Consider the following 11518-nt stretch of genomic DNA (forward strand, 5'->3'; position numbering starts at 1 on the left):
TCAATTTATCAGTCTGTCAGTGGACACAGACACTGTACGTGCATGAAAGTGTTTGCACGTCAGTGAAGATTTCTGAAAGGGTACAAGCTACTGTGAGCCATCCTATTTTGCTGCTAAATTCCATGTCTCTGATGGATTTCCCCACACTGTTGCTAGGAGATGAAGGTACTGCCTAACAAAGGATATATTGACAAAAAATTTTCCAGAACAAATCTATCTTGTTATGGTAAATATAGCCTCACATAAAATGGATATTGCAGGATTTACTTCCCTTGTAGTGGCACTGGCAAAATTACACACATCAAGTTAAGGTGAAATTTCCCAATCATGAATATGTTTTTGGTTTTGTTTGTTGACATGAGGACTTTCCGTGTGTTTAATCTCAAAGCACTGTTGCCTTCCAGTGTGTTTTGTTGCTAGGCTAATAGGATGAACACATCTATGTTACTGTTTTTCCCTCTTCCTTTCTCTGCTGCTTCTCCCTTTCAGGAAGAAATGTGGCTTATTACAGTGGTTTCCTTTTTTTCGTGACTCTTCTGGGAAACATGGATTTCTTTGCTTATTTTAAAGCAGGGAACAAGTGTGCATGACTCTGGATATGTTGAGATTTGGCATAGAAACAGCCGAATGCAATGGAAAAGCAGATCAGCCTCTTGCTTTACAGCTCTAGGCACATTTTTAAAAGAAAAAAATAAAACACAAAGTTGAATGGAAATCTAATAAAGAGAGGAACTTCAGGAATTCTCATGGAAAGATTACGTTTCTAGAGGATGAGAAGTTTTCTCCCTTTCTTGTGGTGACGTAATGAACAAACAACAAACAGATCAGAACATCAAATGCCAACGTGGCTGAAGTCACACAAAATAAAACTCTTTCCTGGTGACTAAGTTTAGCTCTGGTGTGCCGATTAAATCTGCTCATCGACTGCAGTCCCAGCAGTTCCTATGCCACCATAATGGTCTCTGGCTCTAAACCCATGTAAGTAAACACTGTCCAGAAAGATGTGAAGGCTGAAAAAGAGATTGCCTCTTACTTTGCAGGGGAGGAAAGGAGCCAGCGAGAACCCAATCCCCTTCATTTTTCTACATGCATCATTGCACAGAGGGAACAGACAATCTAAACTTTTTTGTGTTAAAACTACCACATCCCTTCCTCCAGAGCTGTGCAAGTGTTGGTCTGGGTTTTTCACATCTCGCGTGTGAATCAGCTCAAGCAGGTGAGGCTGCCTGCGCAGACCAGTGGCAGACATGGTCCCCTCCTCCCCCATTCATGAACATGTGGTGTTGAAGGGCATTAAGGCAGAAATCATCACTTCCTATCATCTCACTCCTTGACCAGTCCTCTCCTGCGACACACCATTACCTTCTGCCTCACAGGGCACAATGAAGGTGAACCCACCAGCTGAGCAGAAAAATGCACATAGGGAAGGAGGTGACATGTCAAGCCTGGAGTCACTCAATTGCCATCCATCTTGGCCGCTCTTTCTTGCTTGGGGAGAGAGGGAAAAGCTGGTTTTGTGATGTTGATGCAAATGCCTTTGGGAAGCACTCTTTCCACCACAGTCCTGCACATCTGCATCAACTGCTGCAGCACTGGCAGTCACAAATAAAACTTGCCGGAAGTCAGAAATCTGCATTTAATTTGTCTATAAACTTGCACAGGATTTTAACTGGACACAAATGCATTCAGATGTTATCTCTACTTGTTTTGATGGGCATAGGAGAGGGGACAACTGGGAAGGGCCTTCCAGCTCTCAATGTTACTGCACAAACCCAGTTTTCTGCTGTAATATCCTGGGTTTAGATGCTTACGGTTTAGCCAAATGTTACCATCTAGGATGAGACTGACCATTCTGGGATGGCCCAGAGCAGCACCCGCGAAATATAAGTAAAAATAAAGTGATGTATTTTTTTCCAGAACAAAGCCAAGTGGGGGAAATATTCTGTTCTATATTAAAAGATCACTTCAGTCTCTTTGCTTTGAAATTTGGCATGGTGGTAGCAGTTAGGTCACAGTGCTGTTTGCTGAACATATGGCAAACCAAGCACATTTAGCCAAAATAAAAAATAGCAACAATAAGCCCTTACAGTACAAGCAAAGCACGCTTGTATTCAACAGAGACTTTGGATCACATGACTGCATTGCTTAAGGATTTGCTCCTACCATATACACCTGGAGGGTTTCCCTCCTCTTGCAGCTCTGCAGGGTGTGGATCCCCTCCTGATGGACCTGTTCACCAAGCCTTGAGCACCGTGTAGGAGGCACCTTATGCGCAGAGGTACAGCTAGGGGGTGGGTAATGGAGCAGAGCTGGGAGCTCAAACAACCTCCACCACAGCTAAAGTAAAACTCCAGTCTCTGCTAAGTAGCAATGTCCTCTCTGGGCTGGGGGCCACCTGCAATGGGATGACATAATGCAAACAAGCAACACAGCCAGTACATTACACCGGGCAACCTGGAGCGGAAGGTTTGGAAAACAATCTGTTTGATGGAAAAAGAAGGAGAGCCATGGAAGGAGAAAAGTTAGCCAAGATGACAAAGGAGATTTTGTGAGGAAGGGAAATTTACTGGTTAAAATCTGAATGTAGATTGGTAAAACCAGGAGCTCTGAGGAGGAATAACAATTTGCATATTAAAAAAGGACTGTGGCGCAAGGAGCAGTGACTACCAGGAGACAATGAAGTAACAACCTCAAGAAATTAATAGAACAGGAAAGGAAAAACAGAAAAGAGAGAGGCTTTCCTTCTTTTACATTTATGCTAAGTGCTTTTTTTCTTTATGCAGCATGGTGCAGTTCGTATCCAAGGGTGACTCATGGCAGTGGTTAAAAATCAGTGTGAAGTCTTCTTCAGCTCTTTCCAGCTTTAGGCTGAGGACAAGAGTAACTCTCTTTGCCAGACTCACTGGCTTTTGCCATCTTTGTGGCACTGGTGACTTCTTTTTGGAAATGTTGATAGGGAGATGGTTGTGAAGCTCCCATTTTCTACTGCCTGTCATAGATCAGCAACTTGCAGCAGCTCCCAAAAGCCATACGTACACCATTGCTCAGCTTTAGAGAGTTCCCAGTGTTGTGGAGGGCAGCGCTCCATGCCCATGCCCTCCATGGCTTTTCGATGTCAGCAAAAGCTGAACAAGGACTTTCAAAGCACTCCAGTCTTTGATAGTTTAAATGGTGCAATGGCTACAAATTACTGTGGAAATCTTGGTGACTAGGGTGCATTCACAATGGAAAATTTATGCTTACCAAAGGGTTTCTCTGAAAGATGCTCACATGTAGGAGTGACTCAGCATCACTGCCATTTGTCAGATACTTACTGAACTTCAACAAATTGTCTTTGGCAGGCTTGAATCAGCATGCAATAAGTTGGTCAAATGTGGCTGAACTCTGTGGCCCCTTAACTGTGAGTTAAATATATGTTTTGTTCCACTGAGTGTTTTTGAACAAACGTATTTTATAGTGTGCTCCCTGCAGGGTGGGGACTGCCATTGCACACATATTTATTTAGCTCACACATTGGCAAGCTGAGGTGGAAAAAGATTTTTCACGGAAGCTGCATAGGAGAAAATCCTAGCTATATGCAAGATCCTATTTCTTCTGTGATCCTGCCCTTACAAGGAGTAACCATAATTCTTTTCCTATCCATACCAAATTAGATATTTTTTGGTACTTGAATATAGTATTTATCTGCCTTGTATGGCTCCTGACTTTGTGAAGAATGGATGGCCCACGATAGCAGTGGGCTGCTCCGCTGAGCATCTCAAAGCTTGCTGCAGTGGCTTTAGTCACTTTAGTTTCTCCTATGTTCCTAATGCTGCACTTCCAAAATCTTAGTTTATTCAGCGTGCCTGGGCTACAGTCTTGTCTCCTCCTTTTCTATTTCCTTCCCTCCTCAGTTGACCCATAAGTGTTATTAATTCAAACACGTTTCAGATACTTCTGTTCACTGTAACCAGTTTATAGTGCTCTTTACAGAAATGGTTGGAGCTGACTTCAGGTTTCCATTCTGTTCGCAAAGAATTGGTATTTAGAAGATTTCTGTGATCTGTTCAGGTATGTTGACACAAGTAAAAGATTCCTTAAATTGTAAATTGTCTAAGATGGGAAGACTCCAGAAACAGAAACTATAGTTTATAGTTATCTGTAAACTGTGGAATAACAGACCATTTCCTGACTGAAATATGAGGCCCTACACACTGTATGACACTCTTCATACAAATGATACTGAACTCTTAAAAAGCATTACAATGTCCTAAATAGATGTTTGTTGTTGTTTTTTGGTTGGTTTTTGGGTTTTTGTTTTTGGTGGTTTTTTTTAGGGGGGAATATCTCTCTTAAGGAAACTTTGTTTTCTCTAATCAGACAGTAAGAGTTAAATGCATTGAAATAAACATCTTTTCTAGGTTTTCTGCTTCAATATGATGTGGGTTTTTTCAAAGAAAGAGTTTATTTATGAGGAAGTAATTGGTCATTAATTCTTGATTGAAATTACCTCAGTCAGTCTATTAGCATGAACTTCAACATGTATGAAACCAGCCTGTTCTGTTTTTCAAAGCCACACTACAAAATTCTTAAAGCACATTAACAATCTTAAAGTTGTGTTCAGTCACTGAAAAAGTTTCTTGTTCCCTCTTCTGCATTCTGGATTACTTAGAAACCACAGTTGCACAAACTGTCTCTAATGTAAAAAGTAATTTCTAATAGCAGGACCATAATGAATATCTTCCAAGAGAACGATGCAAAATTAACCAGGTTCTTTCTAGCAACATTTATTCCAAGTAGATGGAATGGGATGTCAAATGTCGTTCCGCAATTTCTTTGAGAAGTAAGGAAAAATATTCAAAAGATCCTGTTACATACTTCCATGATCAAAAGATGACTTATCTGTGACCAACTAACCATATCAACAGGTATGAACTGAGAATTAGCTGGGGGCAAATATTCATTCTTTTTTAGCATTCATTTGGAGACATACTGGTTGTTACTAAAGCTAGCACTAGCATTATCAGCTGTGAGTGACTATACTTTTGTTGTGTTGCACTTCAAACACTTCCAGTATCTAAACGTGATTTCACTTGCTCTTCATCCAAGCAATCAAGCTGCAAATGGATTTTTCCCCTTTCAGTTATATACTAACAAACCTAATATACAGCATACGTCATTAAAAAACAGAGAAATTCCCGTGACTTCAGGTATTAACGCCCGTGACATACTTTGCCTTTGGAAGCAAATCTTTGTTTTAAGGAGGACCAAACATATTACTGAGCTATATACCTCTCTTCTGTAAGGAGTATCTCTTTAGCTACCATTTAACTTGTTTCAAACAAGTGACATATGAGTAGGACTAGGGACATTTTACCGGTTCTGCAGAAGTTACCTTAGTGTTTTCTGGGGTTTGGTTTTTTTTTGCTTTTCCTGGAACCAAAAATATTCCCAACAATATTTTGTTCTGAAATGTTATATTTAAATCACTTGCTTGGTCCTCTCCGGTTGCATGCTTATACCTGACAATTCATTACCTTAAGCAATGGAGACATTTCTGCACTGACTACAGTAAATCTTTGGCAGTTGTTCCTGTTCTGACTGGTTCTGTGCAAAATCACCTCTTACTCCTTTCAGAAAAGACAAAATGTGGTTTTCCTTAGCAGAGTGTCTTGAATTCTTAATGGGACATGACTGTGATAGCATTGCTGTGGTCTCAGTTCAAAAGGGACATTACAGTTGATTACAAATTCACAAAGGCTGTAATATTCATTATTATTAGATCGTATTTCTCCTTGATTATTATCAGATCATGATTTTTCTTTCTGCCTTGCATTTGTCTCCTGATGACATGGTTATCCTCCCATACAACCGCTGTTTAACTTATAAAAATATACAGGATAAAATTATATTTGGGTACAAGTGTGGCATGCAGAGCAATCTAGCTGCAGTGCTTTTAATTAGTCTACAGCTATTTTGCATATCAAATATATCTGTTTGAATTTCGGCAGGAGGTGATGTAATTTAGATACAAAGGCTGTAAAGACATGTGGAGCCCTTTGTGTTTAAAGATACTGCTTAAATGTAAACCACTGCTCTTTGATATACACAAGGTTCAATCAACAAAGTGGCTTGGAGAACATCAGCAGCTTTCAGCCGAGATGAAGCCAGTTGGGTCCTCACTGAGGAAGAACATCTCCTCTCCTGTCCTCCCCAGATTCTTGCTCAGGACCCCCAGTTCAGGTTCCTCAGCTCCAGGAGCAGCCTAGCAGAAGGATCTAGGGGAGGATCAAGTAATTTTTTTAAATTAATTTTCTACCTTTGTTCCTCTCTTCACTTCACACACAGCCTTTGCTGTAATACAAAGAAAACTGGCTTTCTAGCATGCTTCCAAACCCAGCGCTGGACATAGCGCTTACTGAACCCTTGCACAAAAGCCATGCTGCTGCAGCTGTGTGGCAATCACTTGCTGTTTACATAAACATTAATGATGAGAAGTTTTTCTTTCTCTTCCTTGACAGGTTTGCAACTACAAAGAAAAAAGATCTGGGGAAATACTGTGTTTAAACTGGCAAAAGCTCCAAAGAAGAAGACACATCTATGATTTCAGGTGTGCACTTCAGTACAGCAGCATAAAGGGAGAATTTTTCTCTTTCTCACTTGTTTTCAATTTCTTTAATTTTTCTAAATAGTTTAATTAGTTCAGGTGATTTAAGTAATAATTACACTGCTTGGCTTTGCTCTGAAAAGATCTGAGTGAATCAAGTTTTCCCCTTCCTTTTGCAGCAAATTAATAATGTCAGGACCACTTGTTAAGCACGAGGGAGCTAATCAATCTAAGCAATAGATTAAGAGAAAATGAAGCCTAACCCCAGAGTCTGGTAGCCACAGCTAGCTGCTGGTGTTTTGGTTCCCTGCACGTTGCAAGGGAGAAGGCAGCATGTAGCATAAAAACCAGAGGTTTTTCCAAGTATGGACAAGGAACGTACTTTGTGGTGGTTGTTGTTTTTTAACGATACCTTCACTTCGGCACAAAAAGCCTCACCTTTCAGGTTAGCGGCCAGCACCTCCTGCCCACCACAAGCAGAGAAAGCATGGCTGTAATCTTAACTAAATGTTGGTGCCATCTGGTGTGGGCTGGGGAAGTAGCAGGGATCTTCCTCTGGCAGCACTGTTGTGCTAACAAGCTGCTGTGAAGAACCAGCTGGGTTTGTTTGGATTTTGTGTTTTTTTTCTTGAGAAGGAACACCCTACAGTTTGATAGCCATGGTGTTTTATCCCCCGAGGGAGGAAGTGCCAGGGTCGTTCCTCCTGCTGCCTTCCCCAGGGCTGTGAGGAGCAGGGCCCAGCCAGGCCTGTCCTGGGGCAGCACTGGGCCCACGGGGCGGCCAGGCAGCAAGGCCCGGGCACGCCTGGTCCTTCACAGCTTCCACTGCTGTTAAGGTATGCTTCAACGCGGTTAGTATTTATTAACAGAGACATATTCAATAACATAGTTATTTCATGGCTTTGTTTTGCCATGAGAGGCTGGAAGCACTGGCTGGCTGAACGCCAGCTCAGGCAGGGCCTGTCAGTGCACAGCACTCCCTACGGGGGCTGTGAAACCCTTAGCTCCCCTCAGGAGAGCAGCCCTGCACAGCCCTGCCTCATGCTCCTCTCCTGTCCCCTTTCACCCTGCAGCGCCTGGGCTCGTAGAGTAACTTTACCCACACTGTCAGCAAGACCAAAGGCTTCAAAGACACGAGGCCCTGAAGAAGGGTGTGAAAACTAGTGTCTGGAGAGAGGATGGAGAGCCCCCAAGCTGTGTCCTTCATAAGGGAAATCGGCACTGCTGACCCCTCACTTTGCCTTCTGCATTGCCCAGCCAGCATGTGTGTTCTGGAGCCGGGCCGGGGAGAGGTGCCCAGGCAGAAGGTACGGCTGGTAAGAGGGGTCAGGCATGGTCAAGGCGTGGGGGGAGGGATTGGAGTAGGGAAATGAAAGCATTACAAGGGTGGGGGAAGAGCATGGGAGGTGGAAATGGAGAGAGGGGAGCTACCTGGATAAGACGAGGCTTTGCTAACACATCTGCTCGCAGTGTGGCATGTTGGATCCTCAGAGCGACATCACCCTCCCCACTTGCTTTCTTAGACAGAGCATGGCTAAAGTCCTGTGGCTACAAAGATATGGTTGTTACTGAAGCTCCTTTTCCTGCTGACCTTGATTTCTCTCCTGTCTGAAAGTTTGCTGGCATATCCACATATTACAGATTTTGGGGGGGGTTGTTCGTAGGAGTTATTTTTACCATCTAGACAATTTGTGATGTACCAGGAAGGCAGGCAGCGGCATTGCTTTTATTTTGCCGACAGTTGTCATGATGGGTGGTGACAGTAGAGTTTCCATCCACTGTGTAGATGTTAGTTATTTGAGTGTGACATGACCTTCAGATTAGATAATCATGGGCTGTTGTTTTTATCAGATCTGCCAAGAAAAAAGATTACTTCCTTCAAAACCAAATTAGAATTCATTATTTTTCCCAAGGAAACTGCATACTTTTCGGGTAAAATAAGGAGATGTTTTTGTGACTGAAATCTTTCTTCTCTTATATATATGAAAGGGGTAGAGCAAAATATGGCCTTGACATTTCTTAATGATACTGTGCAAGTGTGGTGCTGTACAAGACCGTAGTTCCTGGGATCCTGGAGCTTAGATAATATAGGCACAGGCTCGTATGTAATTTGCTTTTTAATCCACTATACAATTAAAATATTTATTTCGCAAAGTAGCCAAGAGCTTGCCTTCAATCAGGGATTACTGCAATTTGTTTGTATGTGAAGAAAATATTCCAACAGTTGCTGTCAGTGTTTGTGGAACAACAGCCCACAGTCTGCTTGGGTTGTGTGCCTAAGCCGTCTTTCTTTTGTGTTGCACATTTTGGTGTAAGATTTGTAGAAAAAGTAAAAGCTTAGCCAGTGTGTCTGAATATCGTAGACCCTTGCACACTGTGTTCCAATTGTGCCATGGTTTTCTTCAGGGAGTATGTGTTAACTGCCAAATATTATATTGACATCAGGAAGTGAGCTTTCTGCTACTGGAAGTACGTGCCAAGTATAGCATTCCTAAGTAAATATGGAAGCAGAGATCATTGTTTATGGTCCACCTATTCACCCATCCAAACCTCTGTACCCTGATATCCGAAAGCAAAAGGGAATTTCAAAAGTATACGAGACCACTTTTCACATTTGACTTTGGGCCTGATCAGGGTCCTCTTGAAATCAATGGGCAGAAAAACTCTTACCCCTTTGTAGCAGCAGCCCCTTCCAGAGACTTAATTCCTCGTTTGGAAGCCTGAATAAAATTTGGCAGCCATCTCAGGTGAACTGAATGAGAAAAAATTTTCAGCATTATCTTAACTCTGATTCCACCAATTTGAGGCAAGTCAGACCTGACCACCTGAAAATACTCACTGTCATTTTTTTTTTTTTTTGTGATAAGTCATCTGAAGTTTCATGAAAGACACTGATATCGTAGAAACAAGCACCAATGCTGCAGCCCTTACATTGTTCTACACAGTAATAATGGCTGTCTTCCTGGGTTTTGACCTGAGAAACTGATGAAATCGCTTGCAATTTTTACATACATATGTGTGTACATACATGCAGTGCGGTACATTAGTAATATAAAATTAATATACATTTGATATAACATACCTGTTAAAATGAACAATACCTGAAGCAAAGAAATGTTTAACCTAACACTCAGCTCAGTTCTTGCCCCAGGAGAAGCTCCCCTGAGCTTTGCCTGAGTAAAGAATGAGAAAGAGAAAAAAAAAAAAAGTTGTGGAAAGTAATACACCTCTGTAGTTATACAAATAACAGTTTTGTTGGGCATATATGTAAACTGTGACCATGTATTCGAGGTTTATTTGAGCTTATTTGGTCCACCTGCCTCAATTGCCATAAACATTTCCATTTAAATATGGTAGGCAGTTAGTATAGAGAAACATACTGATTATTTGTAGACTAACGATTACACCCACATGGATGCTGCGGGATGCATTCGGTTCATTAGTTCAAATGGACCCAATCCTGGCTGTAACAGCCAAGGAGTCCTGTGTTATCATCTGGTGAAAAGAAAGAGGCTTTCTTATATCCAGATGGCTTCTTGCTACCATTCTGGCCTGGGAGGGCAGCGGACATTCAGCACAGGGCAGAGTAATGTCAGAACACTCCAGCTTTTACCACCCAGCTCTCAGAGAAGAAAACTGGGTTAGTGCCAGATTTGCTTGCTTTTCCTACTGTGATACACAGCCAGCACAGCTCAACCGATCTAAAAGATCTGGGGCATTATTTAAGTTTCTATCAGTCTCTTACAACAGTTAACTAACGTCATTTGTTTATTTGGGGAGCTAGAGAGTTTCTTTGTGGCTGCTGTGTTGTTTATATCCTATTTGGAGATGTTGCAGGATGTTCTTTAAACAAAAAGCTTTGACCTTTTATTTTTTAAAGCCTGTGCAAAATAATCTGCTGTACATGTGTACCTTGTGCTCACCTGTGTTGCTTTTGCTTTCACATACTCATTTATGTTTCTGTAAAAAGAGGTTTTCATCCTGTGCTTATTTAACACATGTATATAGCAATGTTTCTATTATATATTTAATGCATTTATACACTTATATACCTAAATACATAAAGCTATTAAATCCCTTCTCCTCTGGGGGCTGTTACAGCCTGCATTTCAATAGACATTTAATACATTTTAAAGGTCCAATTAACGAGCTTTAAAAGTCCTGGAACTCCACAACTCAGTTATGCCACACTATCTATACAAAGATTTGTGAGGGTAGCTATTACTGCATTGTATGACTTGTTAAGTGTAGCTGAGTGCAGTGGGAGCCAGGGAGGCTGTGTTTTGATCATTACATTTTCATAGCGTCTGCTTTTTTTTTTTCACATGGAACTCACATATATGTGGTCCCTTCTATTATACATCATGTACTACTGTAGTCTGAGCTTTGGCTTACATGTTTAAATGTCCAATCTGTTCTTAATGGCAGGATGAAGAATGATGTTTTCTGTCTGTCCTAGGAAGAAAGCATATCAAAGGTATTAGTTTTGATGGCAGCATGCTCTACTACAGACACTTACTATCATAGAAATTACTTAAGAAAATTCTTAACTATGATTTATACTTGTATGACTGGAAAGAAAGAAAATCAATTAGTGCTGTCTATTACATAGCCCTGAGCTAGTAATATATAGGCAACAGATCCTATCAGTTCTTCTGGGATTGCCAATTATCCAGCTTGGATGGTACTAATACTATTAGTATTTGGGACACAATTCTGCTAGGAAAATTCCTTCAGGACAAAGCTTGGCATCTCTGATTTCAGAATGGAAGAGTTGCAATGGGAAAAGAAAAAGGAAAGAATGAAGCTTAACCACCATTTTAACTAAAAAATTGCCTTTGAAACTGAAAAATGATGGTATTTTGTACTGAAACATTAGTTTACTTAAAAAGATACTAAAAACACATTAACACAATAATGATGCACATCCTC

At 41.2% G+C, this 11518-nt stretch overlaps 1 long non-coding RNA gene across 1 annotated transcript; it reads left to right on the forward strand.

The window, feature by feature from the left end:
• The first annotated feature begins 5841 nt into the window (after positions 1-5841).
• LOC129735395 (uncharacterized) lies at positions 5842-11262 on the forward strand. Its single transcript, XR_008730978.1, has 4 exons — positions 5842-6272; positions 6501-6589; positions 7660-7893; positions 11015-11262. It is a non-coding gene; the product is annotated as an uncharacterized LOC129735395 (long non-coding RNA).
• The last annotated feature ends 256 nt before the right edge of the window (positions 11263-11518 follow it).

This window comes from Falco cherrug, chromosome 1 (genome assembly GCF_023634085.1).
Source record: "Falco cherrug isolate bFalChe1 chromosome 1, bFalChe1.pri, whole genome shotgun sequence".
Taxonomy (NCBI): Eukaryota; Metazoa; Chordata; class Aves; order Falconiformes; family Falconidae; genus Falco; species Falco cherrug.